A 25,963-nucleotide genomic window follows, 5' to 3' on the forward strand; every position below is an offset into this window, starting at 1 on the left:
CTTTCCTTCTTCAGCCTGGACATCAGATGGCACATCTCATTTGCAAACTCTTCCCTCTGGGTTGCCAAAATTCCAATTGGCTGCCCCTCCCAGAAGCAATCTGCCTAACCCTTGAGTGGGTGGTGAATACAGGGAGAAGTTTAAACCCATCCCACTTAGCAGAAAAGCAAAACCTCTAGGTCTTATTATAATCCTCTGTTCTTTCTCTTTTCTGTTCCTTGTCACCAAGGTAGTTGGAGCCTCTGTCTTCAGCCTCCTCCTCCTCTCATCCTGTCTGATTCATGTGTTGATGTCTCGATTCCGAGCCAGCTGCTGCAGTGAACTGTGATATCACAGGCAGGATTTATTAGCAGCAAAAGCATCTGTCGGGAGAGAACAGGAGAAGCTGGGGGATGCGCCGTGGGGAGAGAGATAGACGGAGATCAGACTGGGACGAGTGATGCCACTGTCACACTATCATTTCCTCCTAACAAAAACAATAATAATGGGGGTGCCTGGGTCTCAATCAGTTCAGCGTCCGACTCTTGGGTTTCAGCTCAGGTCATGATCTCAGGGTCCTGAGATCGAGCCTCACGTCGGGTTCTGTGTTCAGCATGGAAGTCTGCTAAAGTTTCTCTCTCCCTCTCCCTCTGCCCCTCCCCTGCACATGCATTCTTTCTCTCTCTCTCAAATAAATAAATAATAAATAAATCTTAAAAAACCAATAATAATAATGCATAACTTATTACACATATGTTATACATAACTAAGTGCTTTTCAACACATTAGCTTCAATTTTCCTAATAACCCTGTGAGAAGTATATTATCATTCCTACTTTTAGATGGGGAAACTAAGATTCAGCAGCATTAGTAGCTTGCCCAACTTTGCATAGCTAGTCATTGATAAAAGTAGGGTTTAAACTTAGGTCTGAGTTTTTAACCTGAACTTGCTCTCAAAGACCTGACCCTAACAGGAAAAGAAATGTGGGACTATTTCTCCCACATTCTCAGGGATGAGAAGAGGTATTGTATATCAAGACACATGGAGAAAGGTGTGAGGACTGGAACATGGTTGATACAGAAAGTGGGAGAAGTACAATGGCCAGTATCGGGCAGAAGAATTACCCTTAGGTCAGAGCAGGTACCAAAAAACTTGATCTGGCTGCAGATACTGACCCCTGAGGTACAAGTAAGCATCTGAGGCCTAGTGCGGAGGCATAAACTTAATTCCAACAGCCAAGATAGTAGCAGACCCTAGTAATAGAACGATCAAGTGATCAGGAAGCCCCATCTGGGGACTTGGCACTGGGAATGGAGGCAGAGGATCAGACTCTAGCTCTGGGAAGGAAGGCTGGCTGGAGGCAGGCGAGCAAGGTGGCCAGCACCTTGGACAGTGACAGAAGCCTCATGGAAATCTATTGGGGGGAACCAGGCAAAACCTAGGGGCAGGGCTCAATCACTTTCATGGCCATTTCTGTACTGAGCATAAAGGAGTCAGAGATGCTGTCTGTGTACTTGAGAAGTTAGTTCACAGTCTACTGGCAGATAACTGAAGTGCAGCCTGACAGGTGATAGTTCTTACAGAGAAGCGTGGAGCCCCATGTAGAGGCAACCAACTCCTCTCGAAGGGGTGGTGTCAAAGAAGCCTTCGTGAAGTCAGTGGTATGCTACCATCTCAGCCAGGGGAAGGAAGGGGTGGGAGGTGGAGGGAAGTCTGAGCAGAAGGCGCAGCAGATGCAAACACACGAAGGTGGGAAATAGCCTGATGCACAATGGAAATTAAATTGAGTTAGATTACCAATGCTGGAGGGTGAAATGCGGATGGGGGTGAGGGGAGAGAGTTCTGGAAGACAGAAAGAGGAGCAAAACCTAACAGAACTTTGAAAACCCTGATGAGGAGTTGGGGAAATGATCAAGACCAAAGAACCCCAGCATCTGGCTTTTCTTTAGAAAACAGAAATAAGGATCTGGCAACAGTGGACCCACATTGCTGTTTAATTTGGGGCTGAAGAGTGGGTGCCCCAGTGAGCATGGCAAGCACACTTCAGTTGCATGTCTTCTTCTTCCACACTCTAGCAAGCCTTGGTAGGACCTTCAAGTTTTATTTTGAGCATTTATTTTAAGCAGGAGAGAGACGTGGTCTTATCTTTACAAATATCTCTCTGACTACTCTAGGGAGGAAGGATTGATAGAATACTTATTAGCTGGCCACCAATGTTATATAGGTGGGAAGTAATGATGGTTTATATCACGATGATGGTAGAAATGGAGAAAAGTAAATGTAAATGTAGATATAAATATATGAGAGAGAGAGAGAGATTTTAAGGAATTATCTCATTCATACAATTGTGGAGGCCAGCAAGTCCAAAACTCTATCGGGTAGACCAGCAGTCTGAAGGCCCGGGGAAAAGTCACAGTTGGGGTGCAAAAGCAATCTGCTGGCAGAATTCTCTTCTCCTCCAGGGAAGTCAATCTCATTTTCTATTAAGGTCTTCAACTGATTGGATTAGGCCCACCCACCTAATGGAGGGTTACTTACTTTATTCCAAGTTTACCGATACAAATGTTAATTTCATCTCAAAAACACCTTCACAGAAACCTGTAGAATAATGTTTGGCCAAATATCTGTGTACCATGGCCTAGCCAGGTTGACCCCATAATATTGACCATCAAAAGGGAGAAGTTGTTCAAACATGTTCACATCAGAATGCAAACATACAGTCTTTAATAGGCTTCTGAGATACAGGTAGGACTCTGTTTTAGGATCTGAGTGGCGGTTATACAGGTATGTGCATTGTGTGTAAAATGTGTGATCCACACATCTACGATGCATGCTTCCATTGTTACATGCTCTACATCTACAAAAATGTGCAGTTATATATATATGACCCCTTCCTGTAACATGTTCTTTTTCTACTTCAGAGCAAATCTTCTTGAAAACATTGTCTAGTCTTGATAGGCCAACTCCAGCACATCTCACTTTCTTTTCATTTTATTTCAATCCAGTTATATTTTCACAACTTCACTGACACGATTTAAAATCACCCATGCTCCCCCCACCTCACCATGTTGCCAAATCCAGAGGGCACACTGGTCCCATCTTACTTTGCATTTCAAGAGAATTTGACACCACTTACTTCCTTCTTGAGATAAATGCCTCTCTGAACTGTGGTAATACTATACTCTTCTGGGTTTCCTCCAGTCTCACTGGCTGCCTCCTGCTAAATTCCTTCCTACGCTCACACTTCCCTGCGTGGCCCCTGCATATTAGAACCCCTCAGAACCCGGTCCAGATCTTCATGTCATTTGTAATCCACACTGTCTTCTACATTCATGTCTTCAATTCAGACTTGGAAGTTGATTTACAGACACACATGTTCAATTGTCCGTGTCCAGAGTCGGCAATGCTTCTTTAAAGGGACAGATGGTAAATATTTGTTCTGTTGCCTTCATCCATCATATCCAGAAGCAGAGCCCTCAGAAGTCTTTGTTTTAAATTTTTATTGTTAATGGAAATTACTAGAACATGTTTATATGCTCTAGGGAATGGTTCTATGGAGCTGGAGAGAATGATGATTGAAAGCAGGGGGAAAATCTCCTTTAGAGTGGATACTTGCCCACCCAACTTGGCACACCCGAAAGGTAGATGTAAGGACCACTTATCAGAGGGAGGGCAGGTGAACAACTGATGGGACAGCAATGCAAGGAAAGTTACAGAAGTGGGGGCCTGGTCAACAGAAACTGTGGCTCTAGGGAAAAACTGCTAGTATCAGGTCTGTGGGCAAGCAATTCAGAACATGAGGCATAAATACCCTAATCTTTCGGCTCACACCCTATGATCTCCTGCTTGTGCCTTCAGTTGGCCAACTGAAGGGACTTCAAATGATGTATTCTACAGAGATGGGTCTTCCAGCGCACAGAGAAAGGAGGATAATCAATGTGGGGTGGAGGCAACAGAGAACCATCAACACTTTAGAGACCAACTAAAGGCATAAGGTCTTTGGGGCACCTGGGTGGCACAGTTGGTTAAGCATCTGACTCTTGGTTTCGGCTCAGGTCCTGATCTCAGGGTCGTGAGATTGAGCCCCACATCCCGTTCAGCATTCAGTGCAGAGTTTGCTTGAGATTCTCTCTCCCTCTCCCTCTGTCCCTCCCGCTCATGCTCTCTCTCTCTTTCTAAAACAGATTAAAAAAAATAAAGTCATAAAGTCTTTGATAAGACAGAAGGAAATAAAATCCTGAGTGTAAAGGATTATTCTCAAAATGAAAGAAGAATATTTCCTCCATCCTTTTTTTTTTTTTAATCTTTTTTGTGGTAGTGGTTTCTGTCAGTTTCTCTAGTATAAAGTTACTACTTTTCCTCCTTGTAATTAACAAATATGTTTGTGGTGGTTAATAGATATATAGCACAAAATTGACAATTTTAGCTATTTTAAACTGTGCAGTTCAGGGACACCTGGGTGGTTCAGTCGGTTAAACATCTGCCTTCAGCTCAGGTCATGATCTCAGGGTCCTGGGATCGAGTCCTGCATTGGGCTCCCTGCTCAGCGGGTGCCTGCTTCTCCCTCTCCTTCTGCCCCTCCCCACCCCCCACTCATGCTCTCTCTCTCTACCTCTCTCAAATAAATAATAATTTTTTTTAAAAAAAGTGTGCAGTTCAGTGGCACTAAGTACATTCACACTGTTGTGCAACCCCCACCACCATCTGCCTGCAAGAATTTTTCTTTATCCCAAACTGAAGCTCTATGCCCATAAAACATGAACTCCCTATTTCCCGCTTCTCCTCAATTTCCTCCGTCTTAGCAAGAGGAATATCTAAAAAGAGAAAACAGGTATGGGTAGATTTGTGGTAAGTTAATGATAAACTTCCTCTACTGACTTCTGTTTGCCCAAAACATATGAAGCCGTATCATCACTTAAGACTAAGAGAGGTGTGGAATGGGAATGAAAGTTCTGAAGACAGAAGGGAATTTCCAAAATAGTCACCTAGAGTAGAGGAAGTGATCTTACTGAAGAAGCACTGTGGGATGGTCCAGCAGTACTGAGCATCCATGCGAGATCTGAATTTTAAGTGAAACTAGTTGGCCTGCCTGTTTGATTTTTCTTTTAGTAAAATTCAGCCAGTTAGGGGAATTCAACCATCTGAACAAGATGAAAGAAGAGAGAGAGAAGGGAGTTGAGATGTTTTCAAGAGAGTAATTATAAAAATGGGTCATGAAATCTAAGCTGGATAAGGAGACACATAAGAGACAATGCAGGAGAAGACTGACAAACGGTGGAAATATGCTGTGGCCAATGGACAGGAGGACCATAACGATGAAAGAGCCATTGCATCTAAGTGCGCTACAGATAGTCCACGACTACGTGATAGCATAAGACAGGGCTGTTTGGAATATATTTCAGGTGTGGAGAAGGGGTAAAATTACTGGTAGAACAAAGTTCAAGGGCATGATCTCTGGAGTGGGTGACGGGGGCAGGAGTGGGATGAAAAGTGGTTGGAGGACAGTACGTCAAAGAACCAAATGACCAGTTGCATGAATTTTTAGGCCACCAAGAATGATGAGAAGATTTGGGGTGGGAAGAAAGATCGTGAGCCAGGAGCTAACACATTCAATAAGTCTCTGCCTCCACTTTAAGGCTCTATCTCTCTCTCTCTCCCCCTCTGCCCCCTCAGCTCCACTCTAGCAGAAGTCATCCAATGACCAGAAGATCAAACCTCCTACACTTCAAAATAGCTCCGTGCCAGGATGCGATAATCTTCAGGAATTCACCTAGGTATCCATGTGCCTCACTTTGAGAGGAGATTCTAAGGTACTGGCCAAGTCAATAGTAAACCTCTTTTGGGATCTAACTTGTACCTGCTCAAGTTCTCTCTAATTAAAAAAAAATCTATTCTGGCCTTGAGAGAAAATAACTATGTAGGAAATGTTGGCTTTCTCCCCAATATCCATTTAGCTCATTGAAATGTAGCTCTGTGTTTGGGTGGAATTGACTCCACTTGGGTTAGTCAGCATAATGTCATCCCCCTTGGACACAATTGCCTTAGTGTCAGGCAGGCAAACGAAATGGTACGGATCAGAAGGAAGCTCGAGAAGCTCTCTCAGGCTCTGATATGAAGTCTAGACCTGCTTCAACACCTGGCTTTATCCATGAGGACAAAGGCGGGAGGACAAGCCTGCAGGATGGCAAAGATTGAAGAAGAATCCTGATCGAAGAGTGCCTGAAACCAAATGGCTCCAGGCTTCTTTCCTTATATGAGCCCCTAAACTCTGTTCATACTAATGCAGTTTCAGTACACTGCACCTAAAACCATCCTCACCAATACAAAAATATTTGGCATGCCCCCTTCTGGGCCTAAGTCAAATATAGCCAGAGCCAGAGCATCTCAAGCTGGATGATGATATTAAACCAAGGCCGAGGCATGAACCAAGGCACATTCGCTGATGAGCAATGTTCTGTTTCCTGCCGTGCTTTGGCAAAAGTCCTCCAGTGAGAGTTCTCTGGTAAAAGAACTGAGTGCTGAGTGACCTGCAGGTTTCATTCAAATTTAGATGCATCTGTTCCTACGAGCATCGCCCTGGTACTGTCCAACAGAGCTCCAGTCTGGTTTCGGGAGAGGAGTAAATATTGTGTAAACACACTTAACCATCATCAAAAAGGGTTCTTCTCTGCATACACAAGCCTTTCCCAACATTCTTTTTTCTTCAGGCTTCTGCTCTTTGAGATCTGAGCTAATTTGAGCTGTTAGATTGTGAAATATTGCTTGCTCCGAAGCCCCTAGGGATCTCGGTGGAGAGGCCGCTAGCGGCTGATTAGGTCAGAAATGCAGCCATATCAAACAGGCCTATTGACAATCTGGCTTGAAAGCCAACAGTTTTCCTTGCCTATTAGGCTTGCTCGAGTTGGCATCATCACTGTGCACACCTAATGGGGAAAAAGACTCAGGAAACGTCCATGGAAGAACAGTACCACCCTCTAAACTGGCAACCAAGTGCACTGTTGCATAAAGCACCATCTGATTTACCTACAGGAAGGAAAGCTGGTGTTTGAGCAGCCACAGGATCTGGGGAAGGCAGGAACCTAACCAGGCTCTCCTTTTAGGAAGCTTGCCTTGACAGACCAAGGAGCAAGCGGGACTTGGGATAGCAGGTGCAATCCCCTTGGCGGGTGTTTTACTGAATAAAAACTGAGTTTGAGCTCCTGACTTCCTTAGCTCCGTTTAGTAAGCCGGTGTTTTTTAATTTCAACTTGCAGAGCAGACCTTCCCAGAAACTAAGACACGAGGTACCCAATCCATAGGCAACTCCATTTACGTCATTTGCCTAGAAACAGGATTTTAATGGATGCCTCTTTTACAGGTGAGTTAAGCCACGGCATTAAATAACTTCTCCAAAGTCATAGAGCTAATTCATGTTGCAGATGAAATTTAACCTGAGGCCACCTGATGTCAAACTCTTCCTCTTATAACTGTGGCTCTCAACCTTGGCTACACATTGGAATCACTTGGAAACTTAAAAAAAAAAATTACTGATCAGGGTGCTTGGGTGGCTCAGTCAGTTGGGCATCTGCCTTCAGCTCAGGTCATGACCCCGGGTTCCTGGGATTGAGTCCTGCATCGGGCTCCCTGCTCATTGGGGAGTCTGCTTCTCCCTCTGCCCCTCACCCCACTCGTGTGTGCTCTCTCTCTCTCTCAAATAAATAAATAAATAAATAAATAAATAAATAAATTTTTTAAAAAAAAATTACTGATAAAGAGATCCTACCCAAGGTCCCACCCAGTTCATTAGACTATTTCGGAGTGGGGCTTGGAAATCAATACTTCATAGGCTCTCCCCAGATGGGCTTGAATGGCTGCTGGGGATGGGAACAGTGGGGCTACAGCAGATTCTCAAACTTTATTGTGTGTACAGATCATTCCAGCTGTATGCAAATCATTGGAGAATACTGTTAAAATGCACATCTCGACTCAATAGGTCTTGGGTGAGGCCTGAGATGCTGCATTTCTGAGAAGCTCCCAGATGAAGTTGATTGGGAGTCTATAACAGTGTTTCTCAAACTTGGTATGTAGGAGTCACCTAGAATGCTAATAAAGAATACAAAAGCTCAGTTTTGTTAAAGCAGAATAGGACCTGGGGCTTCTGTATTTACATAAAATTCCCCAGGACCACTGGTCTACCATATGATGCATTGGTTCTTAAATTTGGCTGCACACTGGAATCCTCTGGAAAAAGAAAAGAAAGAAAGCAAGAAAGAAAGAAAGCAAGAAAGAAAGCAAGAAAGAAAAAAAGAAAAGAAAAGAAAAGAAAAAAAAAGAAAAGAAAGAAAAGAAAGCAAGCCAGCCAGCCCAGGTCCCAACCCTTGAGTTTCTGTTTTAATTGATCTGGGTTGAGAAGACCACTAGTATACGCAGAATGATCCAAAATTGCCTAATGATAAGAATAGCAGGTTCCTTGGCCAGACCCCAGGCATTCCCTGTGAGTTATAATCATTGGGAAATTACCCTGAGAATCTGTATTTTTTAGCAAGCACCAGAGGTTGATTTTGGAAAAATCCTGAAATCTTGGATCTGATCTTCTAAAACTCGAAAGCTAACATTGTTTAGTTTTTGGTCCTTGCTGCTAACTATAGTCATTGCTTTGCCTCCAAGTTCTTGGGATCCATTTCCTTCATTTATAAAATGAGGGCTGTCCCACTCTTCAGACTCTAAGAGCTCTTCTGTAACTATATCACAGGAAGAAGTCTAGTGAAAGAGACTTGTGTTGTCCGCCTCCCCAGAAACTATTCCACATTCTCCCACTAGCAGTCTTGTTTTCATCTGAGGATTTCCTGCTCTCCCACTCTCTGACACAGCTTCGGGAATTGGTATGTGGATTAGTCTGAGTTCTGCAGAGAAACAGAAGCAATGGGATATATCTATATGTTCTGTTCAGGTCTCAATGGGTTGGATGAGGCTCACTCACTTTAGGGAGGGCCATCTACTTTACAGAACCCACCAATTCAAATGCTAAACTCATCTGGAAACACTGTCACAGACACACCCAGAAACAATGTTTAATCTGGGCACCCCACGGCCACTCAAGGTGACTCAGAAAGTAACCATCACATCATAGCACATAAACCAGACCTCAGTCAATCAATGTATCCCACACCCCTGCCCCACAATTGGCTCAAGATTGGGCATGTGAAGAAGCTTGTGACCCAAATACAGTAACACAAAACAAAGGAAAACGAAGAAGCAGAGTTTTTCACTTCTGGACACAAGCAAGTCATCTTTCCTCATTAAGAGTGAACCCAACAGTATGTAAAGAGGAGCTGAAGTATTCATCCTGCTTTCTGAGGGGGGAGCTTGGAGTCATTGAGTCTGAGAATGAAATCAACACAATAGTAACATTGAAAGATGGAGACAAAGCAAACCCAGGATACACTGCTTAGCCCCTCGATCCATCCATGCCTGAACACATCACCCATTGATTTTCTATGATGTGAGCCAGTTTGGATTTTGTACAAACCAGTTTAGGTTGAGTGCCCTTTCACCAGGAGTCAAATGAGACTTCACTGAAGTAGTTGGTATTTGGAAGGTGACTTGAGTATGCTCCATGAGAATATGGAAACTGATCTAAAACCCGAAAAGAATATACATAAACACTGGTATGTTAGCAGAAAAAACTACCCCCCTTTTGGGTCTTGTTCACCACCCAACAAGGCATTGGGAGACAAGAGTATGGTTTGCAGTGATAGCCATCTTATATAACTATAAGAAACTCTTTCCTTTATCCATCATTAAAATATTTGAAAGGTTTGGAACACTCCCCCTAGACTTTTACCCCCTCACCTTACATCATCATCAGACCCTTTAGTGGCCATCCAGTGACTACAAGGACTATGAGTTTTTGGTATTTTTTGAAAGATTCATTGTAATTTTTTCATTTCATTAGTTATCAATATTGACAACAATATTCATTCCTACCAGAGTGCTGGTTCTCAGTTGGGGGCTATGTTGTCCCCAAAGGAATTTGGCAATATGCGGAGACATTCTGGGCTGTCATGCTGGGGGAGGGGGTGCTTCTAGCATCTAGTGGACCAGGATTGCCCAGAATGTGGCTAGACATCTTATCCTGCCCATGAAAACCTCCAAACAAAGAACTATTTAGCCCCAAATGACGACAGTGCCAAGGTTGAGAACCCTTAGCTAGAGGTCTGATTATGTTTGAAATCTCTCACCTAGATATGAATCAGGTTTGAATCCGCATGGGAGAAGTTCAATATCCAAATTTGTTATCACTTTCTACCAAATTAGAGAATCCCAGTGCACTATTAAAGATTGCTGAAAATAATAAAAAATATTCAGTAGCTCTGTCATGTAGCAAGGAGATGGGCTGAATGTAAATAGAACAAGAAAGCTATTCAGGAACCCAAGTAAATCAGGAGACTAAGCCGCTTTCTCTGATTTGTTTATACCTCTGGTTGCCTATCTCTCATGGCATGGTTCTTTGTCTGCCCCGTTCCCCTCTTCTGCTGGCTGGCCAATTCCTTCCCTATTTGTCAGGCCAATCGGTACGGGTAATGCCCAGAGAGTGCAGGAAACAGAGCCACCTTTCATCCTCAAGGATCTCAAAAGCAACTCATCAGTTGGCATAACTTCTTTAAGGCTGTCCAAACGTGTTCACACACATAGTCTCAATTGGTCTGTGGTGTAGCCATTCAAGGAAAGCAAGATGGATGCTGCTGGACTAAGTCTACAGGTAAGAGATAGAGGCTCAGAATGTTTATGTTACTTTCCTGACGTCACACAGCTATTAACAGGAAGAAGCAGGCATACAGCCTGGTTTCTGTGGCTGCGATTCTCATCCTATTTTTTAAAAGATGTTTTGTCAGGGCGCCTGGGTGACTCAGTCAGTTAAGAGTCTGACTCTTGATTTCAGCTCAGGTCATGATCTCAGGGTTGTGAGATCAAGCCCCGCACTGGGCTCCGTGTTAGCATGCAGCCTGCTTATTAAGATTCTCTCTCTCGCTCTGCCCCTCCCCATCACCACTTGGGCGCTTTCTCTCTCTCTCAATAATAATAAATAAAAGATGTTTTTCTCATTTTCTTTTAAATTACAAAGGAGTTTATGTTCTTATTACCAGTGAAGCAATGAAAGTACATAAAGAAACACTTTAAACTCTCTCCCTTCATTTCCAATTTCTGAAGCAATGGTTTTCAATGCTGACTGTATATGAGGACTATCTGGGGGTCTTTTAAAAATGCTAGAAATTCACCCCCCATGGATCCGGGAGTGGTCGGGATTAGGCTATAGGCATTGAGGTATTTGAAAAGTTTTCCGGGGCGCCTGGGTGGCTCAGTGGTTAAGCGTCTGCTTTTGGCTCAGGTCATGATCCCAGGGTCCTGGGATCGAGCCCCGCATCGAGCCCCGCATCAGGCTCCCTGCTCGGCAGAAGCCTGCTTCTCCCTCTCCCACTCCCCCTGCTTGTGTTCCCTCTCTCGCTGTGTCTCTCTGTCAAATAAATAAATAAAATCTTTAAAAAATAAATAAATAAATAAATAAATAAATAAATAAATAAATAAAAGTTTTCCAGGAACAAAAAAAGAAGCTACCTTAGTGACTTTGGATAATGGTACTTTGACCAGACCCTGTAAGGCTAAAGACAAAAAGAACTTTGCATAAATCCTGAGCTCTGTTTTGTAATGGATGGTAGATAAGGGAGCCAAAGATCTCCCTATTGGTGAAAGAAATTATAAATAAGCAAGGAGGAAAGGGGAGAATGAATCCTGAGATACTGGATGTGTTCAATTTTTAAAAATTAAAAAATACATGTAACTATATATAACTTACATATATATATAGTTACATATCTTATGAATACCCAGTATGTGTATATATACATCTGCATATATGTAGACAGTATATAGAGAGTATGTGTGTGTATATATATATATATAGAGAGAGAGAGAGAGAATATAGATTATATATAGAGAGATAGATATGGATAGAGAGGAAGAGAGAAATAATTATGATTTATGTGCATACATGGGTTATATACGTATCCTTCCTAGTTCTGTCTGCAGAGAGAGGTCCCAGAAACAATCACACTCCTATAGCAATAACAACACCCCTGCCCAGGTCTTGGTTTCTAAATATCCTTTTTGGAGAAGTGACTGATTCTAAGGCGGGGGCAGGAAATATACAAGTTGAGATGTACAAGAACCCTAAGATTACAGTTCTAGAAAGTAAAGAAGTACTCCAAAAAACAAGGATAGGGACATGCCCCAGGGGTATAAGAGCCAGCCTAAGAGAACTCCCACTGGTCAGGACCAGAACAATTTGGGTAACAAAATAATACGGTATTAGATTATAACCCAAAATAAAAATAAATATACACAAGGTCATACAGATATAAATAAGTGATTAAATATTTAGAAAACGAGAGAGGAGACAAATCTTCTTCACAGAAGAATTCCAAATAATATACTATACTATGTATATATTCCCCCATCTAGGAGGTAGAACTTAAACCTTCCCCTCCTCAAATGTGGGCTGTACTTAGTGACTCACTTCCAAAGAAGAGAGTACAGAAAAGGAAAAATAGTAACTTTCAGTGGAGAAACCTGGCAGACACCAGCTTAACCAAGTCCAAGTGATCAGAGTTAACATCACCAGTGAGGGTTGGCACCATAGACATACATCCCAGTGATGGAAATGAGAAGGGTATTATTCCCCAATGTTCATAGTCTGTTCTCATCATAGAAAAACATCAGGCAAACCCAAATTGAGAGACATCAAACAAAATACCTGCCCAGTACTCTTCAAAACTGTCAAGGTCAGGAAAAATAAGGAAAGACAGAGAAACTGACTTAGACCAGAGAAGGCTAAGGAGGCATGATGACTAAAAGCAACATGGCGTCCTGAATTGGACCCTGGAACAGCAAACAGACAATAGTCCAAAACAAAACAAAACAAAAACCCTGGTAAAATACAAATAAAGTCTGTAGTTAGTTAATAGTAACGTATTAACGTCAGTTCCTTAGTTTTGACAAATGTACCATGACTACGTGAGATATTAACATAGGAAAAACTGTGTGACGGATATACAAGATAGCCTGTATTATCTCGGCAAAAGCCTTTCTGTAAAATCTAAAATCATTTCAAAATAAAAATTTTATTTAAAATACGTAATTTCTGGGGTGCCCGTGTGGCATAGTCGGTTCAGCATCAGGCTCTTCGTTTCTGCTCCGGTCATGATCTCAGGGTCGTAAGATCGAGCCCCACGTCGGGCTCCGTGCTCAGCACGGAGTCTCTGCCTCGCCTCCCCGTGGTGTTCTCTTTTTCTCTCTCTCAAATAAATAAATCTTTTAAAGAATAATAAAAAAATAAATATAAAAATGTAATTTCCTAGGATTAAACTACGTAGCAATGGGGGGTAAAATATCCCAGTTGATTCCAATATTCAGCTGGGGCTGAGAACCACCTTTTCAACAACATTTGAGAAGGTAATCCTCCACACCAGTCCCCATGAGTATAAACATGTAAACACATAAACACATACTGACTTTCTAAATCATCGATGTGTGCTTTAAATTGATCATACTAAACACATTATTTTACAAGTTCTCCTCACTTAGCTGCATAATATCCTGTAATAGTATGCATATGCCACCACTCAGTCAACCACGTTTTTCTTGATAGATATTCCTTTTGTCACATTCTGTTTCCAGTATGTCTCACTGCCTTGTTCCATCAAATATGTCCATGTCGTCGACTTTAATGCTTCGGGCTAGTATTTTTATGGGTGGTTTGTGATCCCTCCCGGACAAAAGGTTTATCTTCTCTTTTTGTCTGTGGCAAATCCTTTTCTGTTCCCCATCGAACAATGGCACGTTCTGAAGGGTTGCCCACATTTCTGGTTTTGGATTCACTCTTCGCCCTTCTCAAGCCCTAAGCTGAAAAGCCATTGTCCCCTGTGCACGGGGGCGAGAGGCTTTGCGGGTTGCCTGGCAACACAGGGGCAGTGAGAGAGGAGAAGGGGACAGTGCGCCAGACCAGTGAGAAACATGCTCCTTGGGGGGGGGGCGGGGAGGATGGGAGCAGGGAGAATTAGGAAGGGGCCCAGAGACAGCAGTGGGTGGTCCAGACACAGGGTCTTCTGGGGAACGGAATGGCATTTCTTTACCTGGCTGTCCTAGGGGTCGTTATAAGATATAAAGCAGACTCAGGCCCCTCTCCCCCCTCCCCAGCTCCTCCAACTCTTCCATGATTTTCATTTTCACTTTGAATAAAACAGAACCTCCACACCGTGGCCTCAAGGACTTGTAGTTTCTGCTTTTGCGGCTCCTTCCCCGGCCTCCTATCATATCATGCCACGCTCTCGTTCGCCACTCTGCACTCCAAGTCTGTCCCAACTCAGTGCCTTTGGACTTGGCGTTTCTTTGAGTATTGGAATGACTGGCACCATCTCATCTCTCAATTCCCACCCACGTGGCCACCTCTGCAGACAGGGACCCCTGTCACAAGCCTCTCCCTGTATCCCTATTGGTGCCCACTCTCGTGCATCACTCATTCCCTTCCTGGCACCTTTTACCAGCTGTGAATGGTTCTACTTTACAGGCCTTCTTCATTAGAGTGAAGCTCCAGGAGACAGGGACCTCACTAGCTGTTGTATCCCTACTATCTGACACCTGGTAGGTACCCAATAAATATTTACCGAATGGATAATGAATGTATCAGTAACTCTGAAATGTCTAAGATGTTCCCCACTTGCAAACTAACAAGTTAGCCGGCCACGGATGGCGGTAGAAGACACGAGACATCTGGGCCAGAAATGAAAGAAAGTTTATTACTCATAACAATAGCAAACTACTATATCAGCACGTGTAATGGTTCTCTGTACCCCAAATCCCCCAGGATGATGCACAGCAAGCAAGGTGACATCAGCACAGGCAAAATAGGGCGCATTCCAAGAAAAGAACCCCGAGCATAAGTAATCTTAATCTTTTATAACAAGCAGTTAAGCATGGCTATTTACTGATCCAGAGGGAAATGATCTCTATTGCCCAAGGTTGAAAGCAAACCTCCCCTATACTCCAGAGGGAGACACTATCTCTGTCTTCTAAGATCGATCACTATACAAACATCTTTGGAAAGATGATATAGAACAAGGCAGTTAGTCCATTTGGTCTCAAGACATGCAGAAATGCAAGGACCCAGGAAGATTTGTCTCCTTCAACTAATACCTCCCTGTTTCCTCTCCTCCAGTTCCTGGCAACCACCATGCTACTCTCTGCTTCTAAAAGTTTGACTGTTTTAGATTCATCATATAAGTGGTTTCACGTGGTGTTTGACTTCCTGTATCTGGCTTATTTCACTTAGCATAACATCCTCCAGCTTCATCTGTGTTGTCACAAGTGACGGGATTTCCTCAACAAGTTAGTTTTTTAAAAAAGAACTGACTTGTAACAGAAAGGATGGTTATTTCAATTCAAGAGTTAGGACCAGTCAATTCTGAACTACTATTTAAACAGAACTGACACAGTAACAGCGAATCCAGACCTTGAGTTTTTCCAAAATATTCTTATATGTCCTGCAGAATTCCCACAGTAGGTATGGAGGTTGGAGGCACTATCCAATTCTCAGAGATGGGAGCTAGGTGTTTTGCAAAGCAGCAGGTCCCCACACACATGACCTGGGATCAAGCTGAGATTCTTGGGAGGTAGGCAGGTAACAATTAAGACAGAGTAAAGTGGATGTTTGGGTCTATGACCCAGGAAATCACAGAAATACGAAGCTCTATGAGGACAGAGGAAGCATTCATCTTGTTCGTCTTGTGTGCCCAGCACCCTGTACTGTAACTGCATATAAAAAGCTCTCATTCACTATTTATTAAATTAAGGGCTAGATATCAGAAGAAATAAATAAAGCAAAGAAACAAAGGTTTTGATTTTGTTTCTAAACGAGCACATAGTTTTCATCTTGATGGCAGGGGGGTGGGGAGGCGGGGGTGTCCCATATCCTGGAAATCTCAACAGCTACACCTTGGCTCCTGTTTCCAGGCCTCAGAGTGGAGAACAAAAATTCACATTCTATGTTGGCTACGTTTTCCTGAGAATGAAGAAAAGTCTGAATTTGGTCTCAGCTGGATGGTACTGAAGAATGCAGGAGCAAAGGGAACCCAATTGGGTGGTTAACTGTTATGACAGGAGAGGGACAAGGACTCATGTTTCTACCCTGAGGTTGGACAGTACTTTCCTTCAAGGTTTAATTAGGAAAAATGACGGTGATGCTCTGAAGAATCGGTGACTTGCAGGTAAGTTGGCAATCCGTGCTAAAACCAAAGATAACTAAGTGATCCCATCACTGTGATCTGCCCTAAGGACACACCAGCGTATGTACTGTAGCTTTACTTGCTCTAATGAAAATCTAGGGACAACCTAAATATCCATTAGGAGAGGAATAGCTAAATAAAACAGAATGGAATATTATAGAGCTATGAGAGGAAATATTTTTAATGAGATAGGATGCATAGAAATTCTCTTTATTTCGGGGCACCTGGGTGGCTCAGTCGTTAAGCGTCTGCCTTCGGCTCAGGTCATGATCCCAGGGTCCTGGGATCGAGCCCCGCGTCGGGCTCCCTGCTCGGCGGGAAGCCTGCTTCTCCCTCTCCCACTCCCCCTGCTTGTGTTCCCTCTCTCGCTGTGTCTCTCTCTGTCAAATAAATAAATAAAATCTCTTAAAAAAAAAAAAAAGAAATTCTCTTTATTTCCATACATGTGATAAATACTTCCTTCGCTGGTAACTGCCAACTTTGGGTATGGGGGGGAAGAGACAGGGATTGGGTTGGTGATCAAAAGAGATGTTCGCTGTATATGAAAAAAACTTTCATTTTATGGGAGAATGCGTATACGTGCAAGATAGCATAGTGGTTAGGTAGCTGGTGTCAGATACCTGAATTTGATCCTGGCTTTGTCATTTACTAGCTGTGTGACCTCAGGCACATTGCTTCACCTCACTGTGCCCCACTTGCCTCCTGCATAACATGGGATAATAATGCTATCTGCCTTGTTGGGCATTATAGAGATTTAAAACATGAATGCAAGTAAAATCCTTAGAAAGATGCCTAAGGTGTTGTAAGCCGCCGATAAATGGAAACTGTTAATATCATGTTACTATAACACATGTTAATATCATGTGTTACTTGTGTAATTAAAATCAATTTAAAGTATCGTTCAGGAAATAAAGGAAGGAAGGAGAAGAGTTTATGTTGTTCTCTCCAAAGTAAGAACAGGCTTTGATCGGAAGACTGTGTTTACAAAACAAAATGTCCTCTTGAATCATCTCGAAATGTCATCCTCTTTTCCCCACAATGGGGGTAATTATCACGGCTGGGAGCTATTTCTTGAACACATATACAATCATGATGTGGCAGCCCAAGAGTTCAGAGACAGGGAAATGTCTTTCTCTCTCTCTCTTTTTCTTTTTAACATAATCTAAATTTAACAAGCCCATTAAAGCAAATGTTTCAACAGGCGACATTGAACTGATTACAATATTTAATAAATCCGACTCCCAAATGAGGGCTTTTAAATGCCAGCGAGGAACCAAAGTTGTACTATATTCATCCCTTTTGTGCCAACATCTTGTGGGAGTGTTAGATGGGGAACCCCCTTTGTGATCATCACAGAGGGGGAAATAATTATGATCACCTTTAAAAGTGCCATTTATAGTACCCAGTTCACTTCATAATGCTTAAGAGAGCTGGGATCCAGCACTTTTTTTTTATTCCCCACAGCAGAGAAAGATGCTATTTCAACAGAGAGGCAGGATCCCACTGTTCTGAGACCCAAAAAACATGCCCAGAGGTGTCTTGTGCCCACCTTGGTTCCTATGCGGGATACGTGACCTCGTGGGAGCTACCTCGCCTTTGTGGATGTTCCTCAGCTATACAACAAAGGAGGTTAACCAAAAGATTCCCTTTTGCTGGTCAATGCCTCTGTGATTACAGATCCAAAGCCACTTCCCTCAGCTAAGTGCCTGGGGGACAGACAAATTCCCCATGAAAATGGATTCTGTGCCAACACAGCCTTCTGTCCCGTGTACACGTATCTTTCTTGTATACATGTTTAGATCCTTCAGTCTTAGACTGCTTTCCTGCTGGGCTCTGGAAGTGGGAAGCCTCACTCATGAAAGTTGCATGTGGGGGTCTCCCCATTCTGGAAAATTCTCTTCTGGGACGAGGAAGAGGTGAATCCGTGGGCTGGAAATAAGAATGCTGGGAGTGGACCCCAAGGTCAACTGGGTCTGTCCTTGAGAAGGACTGTGTCTCTCGGGTTGTCTGCCTCGGCACCTGAGGATGGGGTAGGATTGCCAAGCCTCCTACCCCAGACATTTTTGTCTCTCAGGGATGGCTATTTTGCTGGTCCTTGGGGGCGTGCGTCTCTCAGGTGTCAGCATCTTGATTTGTACCTGCATTTCCTTCTCTCTCCCCTGCAGCTTTTTTTTTTTTTTTTCATCTAAAATTTACTGACCTTTGTGGCTTATGGCTTGTGAGGGGGTCTGAAATAGTTGGGGCTTTTAAAGATTTAAAATGTATAGTCAGATAAAAGGAAGAGAAAGTCACCCTCAGAAAATCCCAGTGCACGGTACCAGTCCAAGGGTAACTGTCCTTGACAGCCAGCATTTGCCGCCTTAGAGAATCCTCCTTCCCTTGGAGGCCCTTGGCTGCAGGCCTGATGGGAGGCACAAAAATGAATCAGCCAGGCCCCAGGTTCCCCAGAGGAAGGGAGACAAAGCCACAGAGCTATGCATCATCTGTGTTTTCTTGCCTTGTGGCTGTGGGTTGCTTAGAAAACAGCCCAGGGAGGTCCCTATATCAGACAGGCTGATGGCCTCATGCCCCTCTGGTTCCCAGGGAAATCATGCTTTGGTTGATCTTAGGATTTTCTTGGTACACGAGCCTAGGCATAAATACACAGCAGAAAGGCAGATGACCTCCTGGAAGATGTACGGTATGTTCCCGAGGCTAGAGGCCAAGAAGGTCTCTCCTTCCCCATCCCTCCCCCGGCACCTGGCTGCGCAGGGACGGGCGCAAGGCTCCGCCTGGCTGAGACATGGAGGGGACCCTGCCTGCTGAGGCCAAACCTCCTCCTAGTCAACCATGGGGGCACTGTTACTGTCTGCTTACCACCCCCCCCAGGTCCAAGAATACAACCTGGTCTGTACCCCAGGATCTAACATGATGTGTGGCACGCAGTCAAGGGAAATAAATCCTCGCTGAGTCTGTAAAAGATGTAGACCCCTGAGAAGAAGCTGGAGGAGGTCTCAATTCAAAGGCAAAAGATATTAGAGCAGCCAGCCCCCCACCATTCCCATCCAGGGCAGCAGCCACCTCCCCACCCTCTCCTTTTTGTCCTCAATAAAAAAAAAAGCAGAATGATACACAAGAAATAAGTCTAAATGGCTGTTTCCGCAGAGGAGGTGGGACACATCAGGGGGAGAAAGGAGACTGATTTTAACCTCGATGAAAATCATCTTTGATTTTTAAAAATCATATGTAAAAATTGTCCCACCAAAGAGGAATAGGACTTTAAAATTTGAATATGTACCCTTAATCCCCTTCACCTATTTGTACTTACCTTGATGAGCCCTGGGTGACATGTGGCAGTGTTGAGTCACTGAACTGTGCACCTGAAGCTAATGCAATGCTGTATATTAACTACACTGGAATTAAAATAGAATTTTAAAAATGTGAATATGTAATATAATGCTACCCGTGGTAAAGCATTTAAAAAGTACAGCTGTTTCCAGGGGCACCTGGGTGGCTCAGCCATTAAGCGTCTGCCTTCAGCTCAGGTCATGATCCCAGGGTCCTGGGATCGAGCCCCACATCAGGCTCCCTGCTCTGTGGGAAGCCTGCTTCTTCCTCTCCCACTCCCCCTGCTTGTGTTCCCTCTCTCACTGTCTCTCTCTCTGTCAAATAAATAAAATCTTAAAAAAAAAAGTACAGTTGTCTCCAGTGACAATGAAGTTTCCTGTCCACCCTTGTGGATGGCAGAAAAATGATCCCAAGAGATGCCCACGTCCTGTGTCCCACAGCTTGTGAAATGTTACCTTTACATTTCAAAGAGGACTTTACGGATAGGAGGAGACTCGGGATTCTGGATGGGAAGTTGATCCCGTGTGATCCGGATGAACCCCGTGTCATCACAAGTGTCCTTTTAAGAGGGAAGAAGGTGGGTGGGACAAGGGGAATAGAGAGAAATGCAGGGCCGTGAGCCGGGGAACGTGGCGCCCTCAAGAAGCTGGAGGAGGCAGCGAAACAGGTTCTCTCCTAGAGCCTCCTGAAGGAATGCAGCCCTGCCGACCCACTTTAGGACTTCCAACATCCAGAACTGTAAGATAATGTGGGCTGTTGAAGCCACTACGTGAGTGGTAATTTGTCAAAGGAGAAGTAGGAAACGAATCCAACTTCTGACTTCTCTGTCCCCCTTCTCAGAGGCAATTAGTTCTCCCCACTCTTTGTCTTCTTCCAGAAACAGTACACACACACACACACACACACACAGATGCATAAATATGATAGATACATAGATACAGAGAGAGACTGACGTATAGATACATAGCTAACATACATAATGCATATGCCATATATAAAAATCATAAAAGATACAGAGGATATGTGCATAGGCATATGTACATAGGTAAATACATGTATTTGCTTTGTTTTTTCACAGATAACACTATACATCTATATGTAACACTGTAATCTACTATACATCCTTCTTTACCTTGAGTTTTTCTCCTAAGAATATATCTCAGAGATCCTTCCATATCAGTACACCCGGATATGTTTTGTTTCTCAAAATAATTATGTTAACAAAAAAATTATGGGAAAAAATCAGCAAGAAATGCCTTGAGACTCAGTGTGTTTTGATTTCTTATTTCTAGCTATGCTCACCCGTGAGGGACACCTGCTTCCTACCTGCCCCTTCTTTAGTTCCCTGAAGGAATTTATAGATAATTCAGTGGGTAGTGACAGAGGGAAAGAAGGCAGTCTCGTTTCTGATACTCCATTCACTTCTCTCTGCCCCCTCCGATACCTAATGTCTCCTCCTTACAGAAAGAAAACCCAACCCCATCAGAATAATTGGTTCAGCGGTGTCTGGACACCGTGCATCTGCCCCCACATATGTACTTGATCCATTTAGAAATTCTCAGCCCAAGGAACACTCATTGCTGTGAGAATCAGGCAGTCCTGGGCTCAAAGTCTGGCTGAACACCTCCTAGGTGTGTGAACCTGATGTACCGCTTCATCTTGGGAGACAACCTTTGCATTTGTCAGTCCCACCTGTTAGTGAGACTGAATTAAATGAGATGCCAAGAAAAAAGCACCTAACACAGCACCTGTGTTGGAGGTCTCCCCAAGACCACCCTCAGATTTCAGGATTCTCTAGAAAAGCTCATAAAAACACAGTTACAGTTTATCACAGTGGAAGGATACATAGTGAATGCAGCAGAAGAAATAGACACACAGGGTAGATTCCTTCTAGTTGTGCAGTGCTTCCAGAGGGCACGTACCTCTCCCAACAATGATAGGTGACCCCATGTTTGAAGTATCATTACCCTTGGGGGAAGCTGCCCCAAGCCTTGGTGTCCTGGGTTTTCATCAGGGCTCAGACACAGAGGCATGGAGCACCCTCTCAACCCCAATGTCAAATTGATACCAGCATGCTCCAAAGCCCCAGGCATACAAAAATGATCACTTGAGGGGCACTTGGGTGGCTCAGTCGGTTAATTGTTTGCCTTTGGCTCAGGTCTTGATCTCGGGGTCCTGGGATCGAGCCCTGCATCAGGCTTTCTACTCAGCAGGGAATTCTGTTTATTCTGAAAGAATTTTATCCTTAAGTGATCAGCCCTCTAATAAATAAATAAAATCTTTTAAAAATTAAAAAATTTTAAAAATAAATGTAAAAAACCACAATCATTTGCCGTATATCTCACTGTTAGTATCATACTGTTAAGATATCTGGAGACACTCTCATCAGGCACAATATTCCAAGGACACACAGGTCGGCTCCCAGGAGCTGGTCAAGGGCCAGTCTGGAAGACCTCAGGAATGTGCAGGGTTTGGGCAAACCAGACCTGCCGAGTTAACTCTTTCTGCGCAAAGCCTGTCACTGTAAGTAAATAAAGGCTTCTTTCTCTCCCCCAAATCCTCCCTTCTCCTGACTCAAGCAAGATTACTGATAATCTAACAAAAAGCTGTTGACATTGAGCTCTGTCTTGGTGCCAAGCACTGTGTTCAGTGTTGTCTCTTTGCTCTTACAATGATTCTCAATGATGTCACTTGTTTCTCATTTTACAGAAAATGAAACCAAACCCAAAGATCTCGAGTGATTTATTTAATGTCACATCCCTTCCGTGGACTGAGTTCGGGGAGAGGATTCGAGTCAAGCTCCCGAAAACCGAGGCTTGGCTGTACTCACCTCCACTTCCCCTACATTTCCTAATATGGGCACATTGCTTTGGCAGAGACCACAGACATAGCGCTTCTCTGTGGATGCCCAGCACATTCATGAAGTTTCTCATCTTTTTCTTAAATGTCATTTCCCCAAGGAAGACTTCTGTGGATCCTCAAACTTAATTCAATCTCCCTGTCAGCAGAGTCACAAGCAATTTGTACTAAGGACAATCAGGAAGAAAGGGAGACTTAGTCATGAGAAGTGAATAAAGACAGGGTGTCTCATTTGCCGCCGTGGGCCAGTGGGCACTGTGTCCTTGGCCAAGCGGGTGGGCACATCTTCCTCTACCTGCTGTCAGAGAAGCTCAGCCTGGACAGACACCTGACCGTAGCATTAGACGTAGATGCTTGTGAGGAAGGAATTTGCTGAGGAAGAAAGGGCATGACATTTGTACCATCTTTTAAATCGTTATTTTAAGTGACAAATATTTAAATGTTGGGGACCTTGGGCCAAATCCCAAACCACCTTATTATTTAAACCTCGCAGAGTAGTGCATTTTATTGCTCCTTTGAAGTGCACAGGAAAACTGTAACAATGATCATTTAAAATACACAATAGCTATTTTCCTAACATGTACTGTAAGTTGTTTGAAAGCAAGAATATGGGGCACCTGGGTGGCTCAGTTGGCTGAGCATCTGCCTTCAGCTCAGGTCATGATCTCAGGGTCCTGGGGTGGAGCCCCACACTGGGCTCCCTGATCAGTGGGGAGTCTGCTTCTCCTTCTCCCTCTACCCCTCCCCCGCCTAGTGCTCTCTCTGTCTCTCTCTCTGTCTCTCTCTCTCTGTCTCAAAAAAATAAACCTCAAAAAAAAAAAAAAAAAAAAGAAAATGGGGCACCTGGGTGGCTCAGTCATTAAGCATCTGCCTTCGGCTCAGGTCATGATCCCAGGGTCCTGAGATCGAGTTCCACACTGGGCTCCCTGATCAGTGGGGAGTCTGCTTCTCCTTCTCCCTCTACCCCTCCCCCGCCTAGTGGTCTCTCTGTCTCTCTCTCTGTCTCAAACAAATAAACCTTAAAAAAAAAGAAAGAAAGCAAGAATAATTTTTGATTTATTCATCATTATATTGCCAGTGTCTGCAACTTATTGAAAGTCTTGATGAATACGCACATGAATATTAAATTAGTACAGTGTAAATAGGAGATGTGCTATCCTTAGGATGGTTTCTTATAACCTTTGCGAGGGCTGATCCCTTAAGGATAAAATTCTATCAGAATAAACAAAAGAGTAATATGGATCAAACTGTATCCTCGGAATTCATATGTTGAAGCCCTAATCCCCAATGTGACTGTATTTAGAGATAGGGCCTTTATGGAGGTAATTTGGGGTCAATGAAGTCTGACCCTATAGAATTAGTATACTTCTAAGAAGAGATACCAGAGGGCTCACTCTCTCCACCATGTGAGGGCACAGTGAGAAGGTAGGTCATCTACAATCAAAGAAGAGAACTCTTGCTGAAACAAAATTGGCTGACACCTTGATCTTGGATTCCCAGCCTCCAGGATTTTGAGAAAGTAAATTTCTGTTGTTGAAGCCACCCAGTCTGTGTTATTTTGTGACGGCAGCCCAAGAAGATGAATACAAAGACTGTAGAGGTTAAGTGCATGGGCTCAGAAGCCAGATCTGCCTGAGTTCAGTCCTCATCTCTACAACTTACTAACTCTGTAGAGTTCATCATATTAATTATTCTCCCTGTGCCTCCATTTCTCACCAGTGTAATGAAGATAACATTCATCTATTTCATGGGGTTTTGAGGACTTACTGGCATATTATTACATGGGCAGCCCTTAGAACAAAGCCTGGGACACGACAAGAGCCATATCAATGAGCCAGGCTGTGTTTCCAAAGATGGTGCCCCAGCAAGGCTTCTTCCATGTGCTCTTTTGTAATGGGACCTTTCCATGTCCATGAAGAGGTGGAGTCCATGTGCCCTTTCCTTATATCTGGGTTTCCCCTGTGAGCCACTCTGACAATAGAATGTGGTAGAATATAGCTATGGAACTTCAAAACTGGATCAGCTTCCATCTTTATTTCTTGGAACACAGCTTTTTGGAACCCAGCCTCCACACTGAGGAACCTAAAATCAGCCACAAGGAGCCCAAAATGGAAGAAAAGCAAGACCCCAGCCCACAGCCCCAGATGAGCTCCCAGCGACATCCAACATCAGTTGCCCTTATGCAAGTGAGGCTGTCTTGGACCGCTCAGCTTTCCCAGAACATACACTGACACCCTGTGAATCAGGAATGCCACTGGCAAACCCGTGAGGTCATGAGAATAATAAATTGTTGGTTTAAGACAAAATTTTGGGTGGAAGCTATGCAGCGAGAGATAACCAAAACAGAAAGTAGAACCAGATATCGTATCCTGTGTAACAAAAATGTGTCATCAGCATGTGTGACCAGCTGTGGCCTTGGGAAACAACATAGGCTGAAGAGCAGCAAGGAGACCATTAATGAGGCTGGAAAAGCAGTGAGCAAATTGTTATTGGAGATTTGAGAAAAGGGAACCCGTGTTTATGTAATGGCACGTCATTGGGCAACACTTTACCCACAGTAAGGTGACAGACAAAAAGCATGCCTAATACACTTATGGATCTGAACTAAGGAGAGTCCCAGAATAATGTTGAAAGTATCAAATGGCTTGGTATTTTTTTTTTTTTTAGATGCCTGTGATAAATGGGGGAAAGAGGGATGGTCCAAAGAAGGAAATATTCAATACTCAAGCAGAAATTAGAATATTTTCAACTTGCCGGCTTAGAAAATAAAATTGTTTCTATCGCTCAGCTTCTCTAAGGAGTAAAAAGGGTCTCAAAGTAAATAAAAACTTGAAAGAAAGATCAAATCCAGGGCATTGCCACTAAAACATAGCCTCAGGTCAAGATCAAGTAAGGGGCATGGCTGTTAACTTTCTTTGTTACGGCTTCAGAAAAATGTAAAGAGGTATCTCTTAGACCTCATTGCTAGACGAAAAGACTTTAAAGAAAGTCAAGAGTGTTGGGCTACAGGATCTTGGCTACACCCCAAAGAAGAGAGACATCTTTCCTGTAGAGATCTGCGGATGTGTTTTTTGTCTAGTAGTGTGAACCCACCAAGATTCATAGGAACCGACAAAGTTGTAAAGAAAATTGTACAAATGGGAGTGACACCAGCTTGAACTAAAAAAAAGAGATGGGCTTGCAAAAATGGATGAAGGGGGCGGAGCAAGATGGCGGAGGAGTAGGAGACCTGGATTTCATCTCCTCTCAGGAATTCAGCTGGATAGGGATCAAACCATTCTGAACACCTACGAACTCAACAGGAGATCGAAAAAAAGAAGAGCAACAACTCTCTGAACGGAAAAGCGACCACTTTCTGGAAGGTAGGACGTGCGGAGAAGTGAATCCGAGGCGATATTCAGGAGGATAGACGGCGGGGGAGGGGCCTCCGTCGGCCACTTCTGGCAAGTGATAGAGCCGCGGAGCACAAAATCGGAACTTT

The sequence above is a fragment of the Halichoerus grypus genome, chromosome 6 (genome assembly GCF_964656455.1).
Source record: "Halichoerus grypus chromosome 6, mHalGry1.hap1.1, whole genome shotgun sequence".
Lineage (NCBI taxonomy): Eukaryota > Metazoa > Chordata > Mammalia > Carnivora > Phocidae > Halichoerus > Halichoerus grypus.